General features: G+C 44.1%; 1 protein-coding gene across 2 annotated transcripts in view; it reads right to left on the reverse strand.

The window, feature by feature from the left end:
* Window positions 1-17,294, reverse strand: part of LOC138286501 (claudin-4-like) — a 250,407-nt gene that overhangs the window by 203,951 nt on the left and 29,162 nt on the right. Inside the window, exon 1 of one of the 2 annotated variants that reach the window (XM_069226839.1) lies at window positions 3,107-3,285. The exons of the other annotated variant lie outside the window; for it this stretch is intronic. The gene's annotated coding sequence lies outside the window, so the exon portion shown is untranslated. Of the gene's footprint in view, window positions 1-3,106; window positions 3,286-17,294 lie in introns of those variants that run through there. 2 annotated transcript variants of the gene reach the window in all.

Here is a 17,294-nt window from a genome sequence, read left to right on the forward strand (position 1 = left end):
CTGACTCCAGTGCATCTCATCATATCTTTCCGAGCGTTCTTTCGAAATGCCCCTGATGTCCCTGTCTCGAAGCTGACTTTTACCTTATGGTATGGAACTGTCCAGATATTGCTTGCTACTGGGGGGAGGATGCTGAGACTAAGGGCCTGATTTAGAGCTCAGCAGACTGGTTACTCCATCACAGCCGTGACAGATATCACGTCCGCTGAAATCTAAATCCCATAGAATATAATGCTATTTAGATTTCCGTAGACGGGATATCCGTCACCATGGTGACGGAGTAACCCGTCTGCCGAATTCTAAATCTGGTCCTAAGTCAGACATTGTGAACCGCCCTTTACAGTGTTATCGCTTCATTGCCTCCTTGGGCTGACCTCCCAGACGCATAAGAACAGACACATTGTCAAGTTCATTGACTTGGCATTCGTCTTCTTGAAGCGCCATATAGCCATGGCTAGGAAATCTGCTACAGTGCCACTGATGTCACTCTGGATTCTGGATTTGGGTGACATCTGAGACAACGACATGGGGGTCGCTGTCCTTGACAGGAGAGGTGATGCCATCATTGGACGCTTGGGATGCTTGTATTGACAAATTGTCAGCCAAGATAGATGAGAGGCCCACCTGAGGATCTAGGGGTTCGACTGCCAGCTCTACCTGGCCTTTTGCGATAGCTTGGGCGGCCGTTCCCATGTGACCACTCCCTCCGTAGACCTTTAGGCACTGGGAATGGTCTCCTAAACCCACTGATGCCCCACATACACTGCCCTTGGCGACAGCAGGAGGGTTTGTTTATCTTTGATACACACCTCCTCGGAGAACCAGTACTTGGCTGTTTATTTTTGCATCCCTTCCCTCCAGTGCTAACTGGCACCCCTCACACTTAAGCACTTAACTTTGATGCCTTACAAGGCAATTTCGGTTTCACAGACACCTTTTGTTATTATTTTAGTTTGACTGACGTTGCCATAAAGCAGCTCCTTCATGTAGACACTGGATTCTCCCCAAAGGTCCAAGGTGGACGTGGTAACACTACTCCCCTTGTCAGACCTGGGAAATGGATGTGATGTTCGTTGGTCCTAAAGGGGACATACTGAGTACAATCTGTCCATGTTAGTCATTGATTATGTTGCTATGTTGGTTAATTATGTGCACTTCTAGATGGATGCCTGAATATGTAATTGCATGTTCATTACTAGGATTATGTGAATCAGTTGTTCTACTGCATTCTTGCACCGATCACGATGTTTATATATGTATCTGAAAACCAATAAAGAGGTACTTGGAAAAAAAGACATCTGTTACCTTGGGAGAGCACATTTTTTATATATCTCTTTTCTGTGGCTTGCTCTTTTTCTGTCATGATCATCTTCCCAAGGTTCCAGCATCAAGTGAAGATGCATCACCAATTTTACAAGTTGCTTATACATCTCATACACCCCCATATATATTTGTATGTACATGGTGATTTCTGTTCATTTACATTCACACCATAAGTCCTTGTTTTGCCCTGATGAGGCCTTTAAAAAATCATAAGGAGGTGGAAACATGTCAACATTGTGTGATTGAAGCCTACCTTATGCATAGGAATGGACAAAACAAGTTTGCTACGAGGTGTTCATGATTAAGGACTGATTAAAAGAGTCCACTGGAGTCATGAACAGGCTTCACTTCAGATTGAACTAGCAGGAATTCAATACACTGGTCTCTACCAATTGATAGTTTTGTACAAGTACTTTGTATACATCAACTAATGTGTTATCAATGTTTGTACAATTTATATATTTTTATGATTAAGGTATTATACATGTGTGTGTTATTGGCTTTGTAAATTTCATATGTGAAAGAAACATGATGTATGCAATCATCACAAGTTTTATTTATATCACAATTAAAAGAAAACTAGAGTAAAATAAGTGGGTAAAGAAAGATACAAGTGAGGACTGGTATTTGTATGACTGTTCTTATTGATATAGACACTCAATGAGGGGAAAATAACAGCGTGACAAAGGGTGTTTGTATCGCTGCTGTTTCCGTTTAGGATTCCATTGTATTCCTTCTATTTATCCTCCGGGTAGTTCGTACATATGTACATTACATACTAGGTTGTTGAGGGAGCACCGCGCCCGGGGTGACCGGGGAATCTTCTCTTCTTACCCCTTGCAACCTCCATGAACTATGCCCCTGCCCACCTTCTCCTTTCTGATCCAAAGCCCCCCCTCATTGATTCCTCCTACCTGACCCCCCCCCCCCCCCGTCACTATCTCCACTCTAGACAGTTTACCTCAGGCAGCCCCCATCTAACCACGCCTTCCCTCACCACCCCGTGACTGTCCGAGAGTCATTCCCACTGAGAAAGGCAAACTCTCCCCTAACTCTTGTTGCATCTCACAAGTGTCCTACTCATCACTCTACATTGTACCGATAGGAGTAAATGTGTGCAGAGATTCCGAGTGGGTGGAATTATCATTCCTGACGGGTGTTGCCTCATGTACTTTCTCCTATTGCAAGTTAAACCCCAGAGGATAGGGAATGGTGTATGTGGACGTGGATTTAGCAGGCATTATTTGGGTTATAATCCTAGTGCTTGACACATACACTTACCACCTGCACTGGTAAATGTGCGCCGAGGCCCCTGTGCACGTCTGGAGCAGGGAGAGAGAAAGGCGTGGACTTTAAAGACAAGATGTTTCCTGGCAAGGCTGAGAACTGGGCCGAGGCCAGGAAACAGGCAGCGCTCAGTGCAGCCCTTCCTCACAGCTATTCTACCCCCCAGTTTTCTCGGCTGGTAAAGTCAGGTTCCGTGTTCTCACCCTCGGTGATTCCAGGTGCCGGATATCGGCCATCTCCTGACTGTCCTGGTTGGACCCACTGTCTCCTCTCTCCCGTCTTTGTACCTCGGGTGTCCCCTCACTGGCTCCAGCCTGCTGACCGTCCACTCTCTGGGACAAAGAGTTTCTGTCGCTTCAGCAAGCCCTGCCATGCACTAGAGTTCAGCTCACAACCCGCTGCCTGGTGCGCAGCGTCTTAACAAACAGCCTTCAGGTGATTGCAGCACGGCCCTGACCAGTCAAAAACACAACTCAGTAAGAGACCGAGGCTCTACCTCAAGACGTCCGGACATCCCTTTCAACCCAGCTTCTGTCTGCTTCCCAGCGGCCAGGGGCAGGGCACGGAGTCGCACACTGCTGAACGTGTCCCCGTTGGCTTTCCGTCCCCCTGCGGCGATGTGCAGCACGTCCAGTGCCAGGGGTGCCAAAGGGCAGGCCCGGGGTAGCCAAGGGTTGCAGCTCATGTGCAAAGCGTCGCAGAGCTGCAGCCAGGAGGCCAGCCCAGTATACGTACGAGCAAGGAGAAACGATGTTCCCAAGTAAATCGGATATTTTTTAGGTCAGTTTTGGGAAATATTAGCCAAGTGTCTGTAGAAAGTTCAGATTGTTGAGATGTCACTGGTAAAGTAGCTGACAAAGTAGGTGAAACATCGTCAGGCTACGGGGAGTTACTGCAAGTACATTTCTGGTGCAAGTACGCAGTTCTTAAAGCCACCGTTGTTACAAGCAGAGTTGTTACAAGCACATAGTAGTTAAAAGCACACAGTTGTTACAAGTACACGGTTGTTACAAACACAATGTTGTTACAACCACAGTTGTTACAAGTATACAGTTGTTACAAGCCCACAGTTGTTACAAGCACACTGTTGTTACAATCACACACTTGTTACAAGTACAGTGTTGTTACAAGCACACAGTTGTTACAAGCACACAGTTATTACAACCAGTTGTTACAAGCACACTGTTGTTACAAGCACACAGTTGTTACAAGTACACAGTTGTTACAGTCACACACTTGTTACAAGCACACTGTTGTTACAATCACACAGCTGTTACAAGTACACCGTTGTTACAAGCACACTGTTGTTACAATCACACAGTTGTTACAAGCACACTCTTGTTACAAGCACACTGTTGTAACAAGCACACAGTTATTACAAGCACAGTTGTTACACACAGTTGTTACAATCACACTGCTGTTACAAGCACACAGTTGTTACAAGCACACTGTTGTTACAATCACACAGTTACAAGCACACAGTTGTTACAAGCACAGTAGTTACAATCACACAGTTGTTACAAGCACACAGTTGTTACAAGAACACTGTTGTTACAATCACACAGTTACAAGCACATAGTTGTTACAAGCACACAGTTGTTACAAGCACACTGTTGTTACAATCACACGTGTTACAAGCACACTGTTGTTACAATCACACAGTTGTTACAAGCACACTGTTGTTACAAGCACACTGTTGTAACAAGCACACCGTTATTACAAGCACAGTTGTTACACACAGTTGTTACAATCACACTGCTGTTACAAGCACAATGTTGTTACAAGCACACAGTTGTTACAATCACACAGTTACAAGCACACAATTGTTACAAGCACAGTAGTTACAATCACACAGTTGTTACAATCACACAGTTGTTACAAGCACACAGTTGTTACAAGAACACTGTTGTTACAATCACACAGTTACAAGCACACAGTTTTTACAAGCACACAGTTGTTACAGTCACACATTTGTTACAAGCACACTGTTGTTACAATCACACGTGTTACAAGCACACTGCTGTTACAGTCACACTGTTGTTACAAGCACACTGTTGTTACAATCACACGCGTTACAAGCGCACAGTTGTTACAATCACATGCGTTACAAGCACACTGTTGTTAAAATCTCACAGTTACAAGCACACAGTTGTTACAAGCACACAGTTGTTACAAGCGCACAGTTGTTACAAGCGCACAGTCGTCACAGCGTAATACTATAAGGGCCTGCAACTCCTGCTATTGGTCCCTTTGGGAGTACAGATAGGGGCGTTTCTCGCCGAATGTAGATTCCATTTGAAAGCCCGTGCGGGAAAACGCTGATTCCCATAGGTTAATCCCCCAAATCAAATCTCTCATTTACACCCACATTCTCCGCCCTAGCAATACTGGCAGCTGTTCATGTCAGGAAGGAATGGGGCTTATTTGGGCGACTCTTAACACGGCCTGCTGACAAGACGGTCCGCGGAATCTGCCACCGCAAACAGAATAGTGTAGTAATCGTAGAAATAATTTTGCCCTTAGTCTTCAGTTTAAATTGACCCTCTCGTGACTCCCTGTGAACTCCTCTGGCAGCCTTTACTGTCCTGGGCGTTTAAACCTTTACTGGCGATGGGGCTTGGAGCTAAACAGAGAAAGCTCTTGGGGGAACATCCGGAACAACAACTCCAAAACAACGACCTACGTTGTTAATGCAAGCGGAACCACGCTTCCCTTAACAACTCAATTTTTCTTTTTTCTCCGCCTTAACCACGCATGTGCTAAACAAACAACGCACATGCGTGGTTAAGGCAGAGAAAAAGGGAGTCAACATCGGGAGAGGACGCGGCCAGGTAAGTGGGCTGGGGAAGGGTTGGGCAATAGTTTTTAGGGGTGGAGGTGGATTAAGGGCTTGGAGTGGGGGAGGTCGGGGTAGTTTTTTTTTAGAGGCGGGGTGGGGATCGGGGTAGTTCTTTTTTTAGGGGTGGGTGGGGATCGGGGCAGGGTGGGGGGACGGGGTACTTTTGTTTTGGGGTGGGGGTCGGGGTACTTTTGTTTTTGGGGTGGGAGATCAGGGTAGTTTATTTTTTCAGGGTGGGGTCGGGGTAACTTGTTTTTTTTGGGGGGTAGTTTGTTTTTTGGGGTAGGGTAGTTAGGTTTTTGGCGGTGTGGGGTGGGGGATTAGGATAGTTTGGTTTTTAGGGGTGGGGGATTGGGGTAGTTTGTTTTTTGGGGTGAGGGGTCGGGGTAGTTTGGTTTTTGGGGGTGGGGTGGAGGATCAGGCTAGTTTGGTTTTTAGGGTCATTGGTTTTTGGGGTGGGGGTCGTAGTAATTTTGTTTTAAGGGGTGGGGTAGTTTTATTTTTGGAGGTGGGGTCGGTTGTTTTTCGGGCGGGTGGGTGGTGGGGGTAGGTTTAGGGCTCAGGGTGGGTGCGGGTATCGGGGTTGTTTTATGGGGCAGGCGGGGGGCGGTATTGTTTTATTTTTGGGGTGGGTGGGGGCCAGGGTAGTTTTATTTTTAAGGCAGGTGGGGGGGTTGGGGTACTTTTATTGTTGGGGCTGGGGTCTGGGTAATTTTGTTTTTAGGGGCGAGGTAGTTTTATTTTTTATGGGGTGGGGGTCAGTTTTTAGGGTGGGTGGGGGGGTCGGGTAGTTGTATGTTTAGGGCGGGTGAGGGGATGGCATGCGAAAACCACGCATGCCGTTCCACACTGCCTTTACAACAAAAAATCGTTGTAAAGGCATGCGTGGTAAAGGCATTCGTGGAAACAACGCAGTCATTGTTCTTACAGCATTGTTCAGGCATGCGTTGTTGGCACATGCTTTGTTCCACAATACATTCAATCTTTTGACGTCGAGGTACTTCTAACCCCTCTTGAATGCCCCTAGCCTAGTCCCTCACCATATTATGGGGTTACAGATTGCAAGAATGTTTGATGGACAGAAAACATAAGCTGGATAGAGCTTCATTGGTTCACTCTGCTGATTATTTTGTTCTGGGTTTCACAGAGAAGCACACAGGGGGTGTTAGAACCCCAGGTCTACTTGAACTGTTAGTGATTAGTCAGATTTTAAAGAGCTCATCTAATGTAGAGAAACAGAGAATACTTTTTACCCAGTCCTGCATCGCTAACATTCACCAACAACAGCCATTCAAGGAATTCCTTTGTTTCATGGTGTCGTGTTTGATTTTGAGACCTATTGTGACGTCATTCACCCCAAAGGTTATGAGGATGCCATGCTGGGAAGTATGAAGCAGTCTGTTGCTTGACTTTCAGGTGATATATGCTGGTGGGACAACCTAGTTTGTACATTTTTTATGGGATTCAAAGTTGTTGGCAAAAACTAATATCAGCATGGAAGCAGATCAGGCGTGGCTGCTGTGAGTGACTGTTCAAGCCTCACATGAATTATGGCTGCTCATGACAAACCATCCCCCGCTGGTCGCTCATCCAGTTTGCAATCCAGAATGTGCCACAAAACATGTGGAGCCTCAGCAATTGCGAGAAGGAAGAACGGTGTCCAAGGCCATCATCAAGGTTGAAGGAGGCACATGAGCATCAGCAATGGGACTCAAAGGTACTTGGATTGGTAAACAAGAATTGGGAAGAAGTATTGACAGGAACCACAGGGTCCCAGGGCTTTTGGGTGACTGGGTGAACATAGGTGTAAGGTTATTTTACTTTGTTTTATAAAATGCTAATTTCCCATCAGCGACTGCATAGCAACTCATTTTTACTGAATACCTAAGAGTGGCTGAACTAGGTGATAGAAATGTGTTAAGTGCCTTTTTTTTAAAGGACTGGATTATTTTCTCTAACCCACACAGCTTCTGACGATCTATTCCTAAATGTTATCTCCTGGATAGAGAAGGTGGTCTCTCATCATTACTTTGCCAATCCTTATGATCCTAAACAGGAGGTCCAAAGGGAAGCCAGTTTGCAAGCAGAAATATAATACGTCAACCGGTTTGAAAGGAAGCAGGATATGTGCTCAGTGAACAGTGACTTGAATACTGCACTCTAGTACACGGACAACCAGTGAACCTAATAGCAACAAATGAAAAAAGATGACTGTGATTAACTCTGTTTAGCAGCTCTGCAGCCATTTTCTGGCTGTGCCTCATGCAAGCCATTGGAAGTCATTGCAGCAGTCCATTTGGGATGATGTTATGGAGGTGATCATCATTCTTCTTACAAGTTCGGTAATCAAAGTAAGGACTCTTCAAAATTCTACAATAAAAGTGACGGTATTTTGAAATTGCCTTCCTTATGACGATAAAATGGAATGTCTTGCATCGAAATAGCACTAAATATTTGACCATAGCAACTGGAAATGTGCAAGGGTATTAGATATTCTAGTCAGTTATTGATCTGGGTACCATCTCCATGTGTAATGAAAGTAGACTAAAGGTGGATTCAAGAGCTGCCTAAAGATGCCTGGAGTGGTTGAGTAGAAGAATCACTAAAGGAAGAACTCTGCTGTACTCCTCAGGGCCGCAAAGGAGGCAGTGAGGAGAAAGCAGTCAGACACACATGTTGCGTTCTAGCACTCAAGAAGAATTTGATCCAAGTCCGGAAGATAGTATCAAATGCTACAGGTATATCTAATAATGTAAGTACACTAATACAAAAGATGGATGAGCACCATTGTAGATTGATGTAGGCGGCATGGGAGAACACAGGAGCAGAGAAGTGCTTAGATGGGAGCACTGGTGGCAATAGTTAAAAAAAAAAACTGAGGTTATCAGTAGGGGTGGTCTGAACTTGCAGAATTCTGCGGAGATACATAAAAAATGCATGTGATTCTGCACAGTTCTGCCAATAGGCACAATTAGAAATGTTGAGCCACTCACACGTGGTGCGCTGGAGGTCACATCTGTTCGAGTTGATTTTTGCTTGAGTAGATTTTCTACTCGAGCAGTAGTCTTCTGACTGCCAATGGTCGTGAACAGGCACGGGCCACTCACATTAGAAAAATCTCCCTGTATGTCCTCCTAGCGACTGGAAATCACAGTGGGGGATGCCAAATCTTGCTCGTGCTCATCAAATTACCTTTCTGAAGTCACATACAAGAAAAAATTCCACCACACAGCAATTGGCAGGATTGGGCCGGAACTCCGCATTATAAGCATAACACGAAGTTGCAAAAATTCTGCCTTTTCTGCAGGTGGATAAGAATATCCCACCCCTGAAGTTATGAGTGCCACACTCATTTCTTATGTACCATTTCATACTTTGAGATCCCCTTTCTTAACATGGTGCCATACGATCAGACTTGCAAGAGCTTTAGTGCTGTCAGATGCCTTCCCGTTCTCTGTTATGCCCCAGAAGCGACTCTTCAGCATTTGTGCTTGGTCACGTACAAGCACACTGAGAGATCTAGAATGGCTGGCCGACAAGGCTGAGCACAAGCTGCCAGTCTGGTGGTCTTTGGTGTGCCAAACTTCTCAAGGGATTCAATCACCCACGCCTAAAAACCTAAACCTCATACCTGCTGGGCCAAGCAGGCTGACAGGGAGGGAGTAGGGGAAGGGATCGAAAACATGTGGTACCTCACCCAACGTGACAATACAAAGTGATTTCCACCATTTGCCTCGGTCAGCACCAGTATGTAAATATATGGTCTGCCGATCCGCTAAATAAGTAACCTACATTTCAGGGTGACTACTTTGGGGAAGAAGACTCAAAAGACATATAATATACACCCACCATTGTCTAAGCGTAAGGGCTAGAGAATATTTTCTGCATACCTGCAGTCTGCCTGTTTACCAAGTGCAGTGAAGGCGTAAGCCCTGAATATTTAAGTAATGGATTTGTAGTGTAGAGGGCCGCACTGTAATTGGTTGCCATTTGACACTGCTTTAAATTTGGGGGACCTTTTCCAGCTCCCTCACTGTATTCTGCTAGTTTTGCACCTCCGTGCAAAATGCCAGCACTGAATGGAATTGGAAAGGGACAAACTTGTGGACTTATAATTATGCCTACACAAGAGTCCAAGATTCCCTCATCTCAAATCATGACAAGCAAGATTATGCATAAGACTATGGGTCCAGGCCCAACTCCCTAGTCCAGAAGGCAAAATATTACCAGTAATGCTAATTAGCTCTACACACCCAAGAACCCCCTCCTAGTACCACTGGACGGAGGGATTGCTCCCCCACTCCTGGGTTACTGCAAGACTCTCCTACTCAAAGTTGTACCTCTAGACCTATACTTGGAGGCAAGTGAATGACGTTTTTCAAACCCCTAAAGACAGGATGTGATACATTAAGTGCTGAAAGGTTAAAGTTAGGAGTTGAAAGGGAAGCTGAAAGTCATGTCTCTGTATTTTTTGCCTCCATATTTCAGAAGAGTGAAAAACAAATCCAATCTACGCTTGACCAGTGCAGAAAAGACCTGGAGGGGGCGCTCCCATTAGAAACTCACTCACGTTCAGAGGTTGTGGCATGATGGAATGCAGCAGTATAAGAATGAGGGAAAGTTTATGGTACAGTAGTGACCTTGTAGAGGTCCAGAATCCTACAGTAATGTTAGGCCTTCACTACCAGGCAACCTCATTAAAAGGTCAGGAAGTGAGAGGAATGATGGGAGTTCAGATATGGGAACCAGAGAAGGGCACACAAGGGACTAGTGAAACTGGTGGAATCTCACGAATAAGTCTTTCTCCAAGAGGAGCAGCACTAACTGGTCTTGGCAAAACCTTCCCCCTAAAAGCAAACATGCTGAAGAATTTTTCCTCACAGAAAGTTCTGATTCAGAAGAAACACTCTACACTAAAAGTAAATTCAATGAAAAACTGGTATACTCAAACGGCCCTGATTCAGTTCACATGAAAGTAAAAGTCTTTGGGCCAGATGTATCAAGCTCCCGGTTTGCATTTCTTAAATGGAGAATTTTAAGAAATCGCTATTTAAGAAATGCAAAATGGGATGTATCAAAATTGCGAGTTGGTAATAGCGATTTCCTAAAATTCGCAATTGCTATTACTGAATCGCAATTAGAGAATGCAACTCCATTCATCCCTATGGGCCTGCAGGCCCATAGGTGCAATGGTTTCCAGCTAGGAATTCACAAATTAGGTAATGCAAACCCCCGGGTGTTGGGGGCCTAAGGCCCCCTCTGATGCACCCCCAAAAAATATTTGCAGACGTGTGAAGCACACACATGCCCAAGGGGCATGTGTGCGCTACATGTCATTTTAAAAAATGCTTTTATAATGCATTTTTAAAAATTGCACATGCTTACCACCAAACTTGAGTTTGTGGTATCTGCATTTCCTAAATGCCCAATTCGCTTTTAGGAAATGCTTGATACATGTGCTTTGGAAATTACAAATAGGAATTCCCTATTTGCGATTTCCTATTTAGAGAATCGCAATTTGCGATTCTCTATATGAGGTCACAATTGTAAGGAATCGCTATTTTTGCGATTCCTTAAAATTGCACAGCGAATGCCTTCTATACATCGTGAAAGGTATTTTTGCATTCACAAACAACCAAATTTTGCAATTCGCACCGTCAGCGAATGCAAAAAAGTTTGATACATCTGGCCCTTTATTTGTTCTGGTATCACCTCCTTCTTTATGTGAAAAAAACAGACTAAAAATGCTGCTGTGCAGCATGTGACAAGCAAGGCGGGCCCTGGCCTTGATGATGTTTCAGTTCATAACTCTTTCCAGCATTTTCCTTCTGCAATGGAAGCATTTAGATCACTGGGTCACTCAGTGTGCCAAACTTGGTCTTTACCCCAAAGACCAGCTTAAAACAAAACTTTCCATGCTCAATGAACAGGAAGAGAATGAAGGAAAGACGTCAGCGATCCCTTCCTTATTTCAAATATGTCTATAGTTGAAAGGTATCAACTGTGAGAGGCGTGAACAAGTAAAAGGTTATTCTGTCACTTTGTGCAAACTGATCCAGGAATCGTCAGCTGGCACAATTTGAAAAGAGTGAAAAGGATTTGTATTTCAGAATGAGAAACATCAAAGGATTGTGCAGTCTTTGGGTGAGAAGAGATGTGTGTCTACTGGAGTATCTTCCCAAGACCCAACGTCAAGCCTGAACATTGGGCTACATTCTTGTTCTCTGTCACACTGAATCGTGTTAATCATCTCCTCCAAGTAGGCTCACATTTCCCCTAAACTATGAATGTGAAGCACGGCAAACTTTTTAGGGATCCAGAACTTCCTTGCATGTGCAAACCTTCCGTCTGTTTTGCCTTTGTCCATTCTTTTCGTTCATTTTGATTTTATAACATTTCTCTTTCTCACTCCCCATCCTTCTTTTCTCCTTGTGGCTACATACCCATGCTTTGTTGCCAAACTGACTGTAATTAGATTCCACGTAGATTTGCTGTCCATTTTAATTTTTGTTTGCCACAAACCATCCTTTATTCCTCAGACTGAGAGTTATAAGTGCCGTATATGGACCCTTTGCATATTTATAGATTGAATGTTTTATTCCATTCTCGTGTACCTTTTTATTTCATGTATATTTCTGATGGCTGGATGATGTTAAATAAATTGAATGAAAACTAGGTCTATCTCTCGTCAAGTCCTGCAGTAGAGTTTACATCAGCCACATTCCTGAGACCGAGATTCTGGCATTGCTGGGAATACAGAGCCAAGTGAAGAAACTCCCTAAACCTGAGGAAACATGAAACTGCTCTGCCTACCAGCAGAACAAAGAAGGAAGAGCATTCCCAATGCTGAGAGGAGTATAGAAATCCTTGCTCAGAGAAGGGCCTATCTAGTCCTGTAAACTGACCCTCTTTACAGTTCGGGGAAGGGGGCCGGTGGTAGTCCACTCTGATGGGCCTACAAATGTACCAGAGAAAAATACATGGGTGGGAGGGGAGGGGAGGCTTAGGGTACAAGGAGTTCATGTTTGGAAATCCTTGGGCTCTTTCCTGTAGTCTCTTCCTACCTTACTGTCCTTTAAAACGGCGTTGAAGAAGACAAAGATGTTCGGAGACCTTGACTTCACTTTAACAGACTTTAGGGACTGCGCCAAGTCCACTTTACATAAGGCCCCACCCGTAGGCTTTATTCATTCATCAGGTCTCATGCTCGACTGTATTACCTTTTCTTCACACAATATGAATTTACCTTCCATGACAGGTTTAGTACAACACTAATCATTCATTTAAAAGAGTGAATAAATCATCAAATGATCTCCCTTAGTTTCCTCAACTCCTACAGCAGAAAAAAGATGGCGCCTCTTTTTCGTTCAGGCTTTTTGGTGGTTTCTTCCGCAGGATCTTTTTTTACTTTCTGTTGTTTCCACTCATCATCTGTCCTTCAGCCCCTCAGCACCACATAGAAGGCTGTTGAGGGGTGGATGGCTAGAAGAGGGGTCAACGTCTTAATGTCAATGGAGTGAAAATATGTGTATTGTTACTTTCGCTAAGCATAGACCGGGGTCTTAGACGTCAGGGTGAGAGTCTTGGGGAAGGGAATAAGTCCGCACCAATATCGGGTACGAGGAAACTGGCTGACAAGAGAGGTGATGGTAACAGGGTCAGAAACTGACGACAAGGTTTTATCTCTGTAATAATGGTGCAGGCAGAGCATAAGGGTCCAGGCTAAATGACATTTAATGGTGCAGCAGAAGCCACTGGGCCTGGCTATCTATGAAGTGGGAAGGCATAGAACATGGTGGGCGACATAGCATGTAATACTGTAGCAAAGGCAGCAGGGTATTTTATTGCTTCAGCTGGGCAACAGAATGCTACAACTTCAAATCCATCTCAGCCTCTCAATCTTGGAGAGTAGCTCTGATGGGTTGCAGGAGGCCCACTCAAGTGTGTGTATAGACCTTTGTTGAGGTAGATGTCGTCATCAGGGAGCCAAGTGCCTGTTACTCATTGTCAATTCATTTCTGCTTGGTCTGACCTCTTATAACATCAGTCAGGCAGAAGGATCACAGATCGATAGAGTTGACTTAATCAGTACTGGGTTGGTTTGTGATTTACAAAGCAGCTTTCGCCTCTTTGGAAATGTAGACTCTTCTACTCCGGAAATGCGTCTGATTTGTGCAGAGATCTCTTACCTAAAAAGAAATGTGTATGTGTTCATTTGCTTTCTCTACTGCTCTCCTTCCTCCTACACACAATACTATGGGTCTTAAGCCTTCTCGCCCACAACAAAAACATCAGATCTCATTGGCACTTCGGTTCTCGCTGTCCTTGTTCTTTAAGTCCTCTGTTAATCTGTAACTTTTGGGCTTTTCCCTAAGAGCAATGAACTCATAAAATCCAGTGAAAACATTACTACGCACAAAGTACAGAAAACAACTGGCCTTTGGCATGCCAAAATCTGTCCAACTATAGCTAGTGTGGAAAATTTGGTACAGAGGTGTGCCAAAACTGTGTATTTATTACAAATAATTGTGATGGAACTGGGATTGGAGTAATGGTTGGGTGCAAAGTATTGGTGGTGAGGACTGTGGTTACGTCTGTGGAATGATGTATCCTTTGGCTGGTGTAATTGAAGCGTAGTGTTGGTTATGGTGGGTGGAGGGAGTGTGGTATGATGACGAGCTGGAAAATAAATTATAGTGGGATTCAGGGAATGCCGTCTTGGAGTGTGACAATCTAATGGAGGGTTGGTCATAGTGCAGTAGACTGTGGATCACATTAAGGTGTGCATTATGGTGTTTTAGTGTGTCGCGAAATAGGGGCATTATAGTCAGTTGTGAAGATAGGGTGGAATTGTAGAGGTATAGTAGGTTGTGGAATTGATGGTGCAGGGCTATGGTGACTTTCGGAAATGGTGGTGTAGAGTGGTACAAAGGAGAGATGCAGGAAATGGGTCAATATAATTATGGTGCGATATGGCAATTAGTAGTGTGGAGGTTGGGATAAACATTGTGGTGAATGGTAGATTGGAATACTGGACTATGTTGAAGTTTGTGAAATGTTGGAATGTGTGTGAACTTGTGGTACTGAGTGGGCGTTTTTTTTGGGCTGTGAGCAAAGGTGATGGCAGCTATACATATATGGTCTGGTAGGTACTGGTGTGTGTGTGAAATATGTTTACAAATACTTTTTATTGTTGAACAGTATATCAAATCAATATATTTCTTCCAACTTTCACCTTACATACATGGGTTGGATCTCTTTTTGCGCTAAACTTGTTCAGAGAAAATAAGAATTAACTCAAGCTTTTTGTCGATGTCTGTAAACTTTTATGCCATGATGATTTTGAAAATACCTTTACCAATTATGGGAGAATTGTGTACTTAGTGTGCCCTACCTGTAAATTTATGGATCTTACAAATCACATCTCCTCTAATTTGTGTTTGAGGACTTGATAATTGAGATTTGCATCTTCAAGCTACTGTATGTCACCGCCTCCATGTTGAGGGAAGGCCAGAACTAAACCACTGAAGCACCATTTTTTAACCATATATAATGTTAGCATGCATTCATAGTGCAAGTGATAAATGAGTATGGTATAGATGGGTAGTGTTCCAAGTCTTGTTTATCACATGATGCCCAATACAAAATAAATTCCTCTGAACTGACGTGCATTGCACATTGCACTGGAAATTGAAGAGTACATAACAAGTAAGTCACAGTGGCCAGGGTCGGTTCCTCCATAGGGATGTGGGGGCATTGACCTCCTGGCCTTCCCACTGCATCACAGCAATACAGTGGGGCATCCTGAGACTGTTACCAGAAATGTGCATGCCAAATTGGCAAGTGTTTTCACTGTGGCCATCTTAATATGTGTAGTTCATGCTTCTGCAATCAACAGCTGAAAGGCAGCTGAGAAGCAGAGGCAGAGCCCCGTAGGTGTCAGAGGGCGCCATGTGTTTGCCTGTTCCAGCCAATTCTAGCACTGCTCTTAGGCTGGTTAGCATTGTATGCAGCAAGAGAGCGATGCTTGGATTGGCTTAGATGCCACTGTCCAGCAAGCAGCGCAAGGCAGGAGGAACTTCGGGGTAAGTATGCTGCAGAAAATCGTCCTGAGAAGGTAAGTTTATTTTTATATTTAATTACACTTTTATCTGCCTCACCACTTTGAAAACGTAGCAGCCGCCCCTGACTCCCAAAAATCTTTATGAATATGGCCCAATGAAAGACATTTCTAAAATGTGACGCAGGCACCAGCCTGTGAAACTAATGAAACTTGTGTACAGAAAAAAATACCAGGCAAAACTTTCCCTCAAATCATCAGCAATGACAGGACACCGTTCCTGACATGGCGTGGTGACCAGCAGGGTCAAATGTACATATCTGACTTACGATACCATTGTAACTTGCACCCCAACATGAGTCACCATCTGCCACAATGCCACTTTTACGATAAATATGTGCCCCAACTACCATGCTATAAGGCTGGTTAATCTGGATATCAATCACCTTAAGAATGCAAATCCCTATAATATTCATATTTACTCAAGCAATATCGATTTGTAGAAGCTTGAAAAAAAACCTGCACTCAAAAAAGAACAAATCGGAATATTCCACAAGAATTGTGTGAGGAGAGAACAGAAAAAAATGTAAAAGATCAATCTGAAAAATTAGCCCTAAGGAAACAATACACAAGTTATGAAACACTCACTATCTAAACTTTTTTGTAGGCTAAAGAGAAGTTAATGATATTTTGACTGTACAACACCTTACCCATTGACTAGGGAGTCCTCTTGACTACAGATGAAAGTTTTGATTGTAAAATATTCAGTAATTTATGGATCTTTAAAAATGAAATAAACACATTTTATATAAATGCGTGCATCCTAGTTTTTTGCTGGGTACGATTCTATGTTTCTAAAATTAGTCTAAACTTCCAAAAGAACATTCTCTATAGCTGCTTTGCAAAAGAGGTCCACACACAACCACATTATTTAGTGTTGATGAACTACTTTTCTTGGAAAAACGTTCTAATTTCAGTCATTTAGCAGCTGACATTTACTATGTTACTAACTCACTAAGGCCCATATTTATACTGGTGTGCGCTAAATTAGCGACATTTTTTTATTTTTACGCTAATTCAGCGCAAACCTAACTCCATATTTATACTTTGGCGCTAGACACGTCTAGCACCATAGAAATTGAGTTTACAACGTTTTCTGGAGGGGAAATCCTACCTTGCGTCAATGAGATGCAAGGTAGGCGTTCCCGTCCAGAAAAAGACGATATGGCCTTTGCGCCATATTTATCCCCCCGTGCTAAAATCCAGCACGGGGAGATGGGGGCCTTAAATAATGGCGCTAAGCTTGCTTAGCGCCATTATTTAACGCCTGGGTATGGGCTGGCGTTAGGGGACCTGTAGGCAGATTTCCACGGGTGCCCTTCCCTGTCCCCAGGGACACCCCCACCCACTCCTACCCACACCAGGAGGTCACCCACAGATGGGGGACCCATCCGAAGGTAAGTTCGGGTGAGTATTTTTTTCTTTCTTTCCAATGCCGTTTGGGGCCCTGACTTGGGGCCCCCTGCACGGCGCTAGGCCCCGCTGGTTCCCTGGGCATGGTCTTAACTAAGACAGGAGCAATTTTTTGCCTCTAAACAGTATAGCAAAATAATTCGGCGCACAAGCCCCGGTTCCCCCTATGTCTACCAGGCCCTGTTAACAGGGCCTTAGCGCCGGCTAGCGCCATTCCTTAAATATGGAAACAGGTTTACGGCAAAAAGTATAAATCAGGGCCTACGTCTCCACAACCTGATGATTTATGTTGCCATTCCATTCCACGTAATA

Source organism: Pleurodeles waltl, chromosome 3_2 (assembly GCF_031143425.1).
Source record: "Pleurodeles waltl isolate 20211129_DDA chromosome 3_2, aPleWal1.hap1.20221129, whole genome shotgun sequence".
Taxonomy (NCBI): Eukaryota; Metazoa; Chordata; class Amphibia; order Caudata; family Salamandridae; genus Pleurodeles; species Pleurodeles waltl.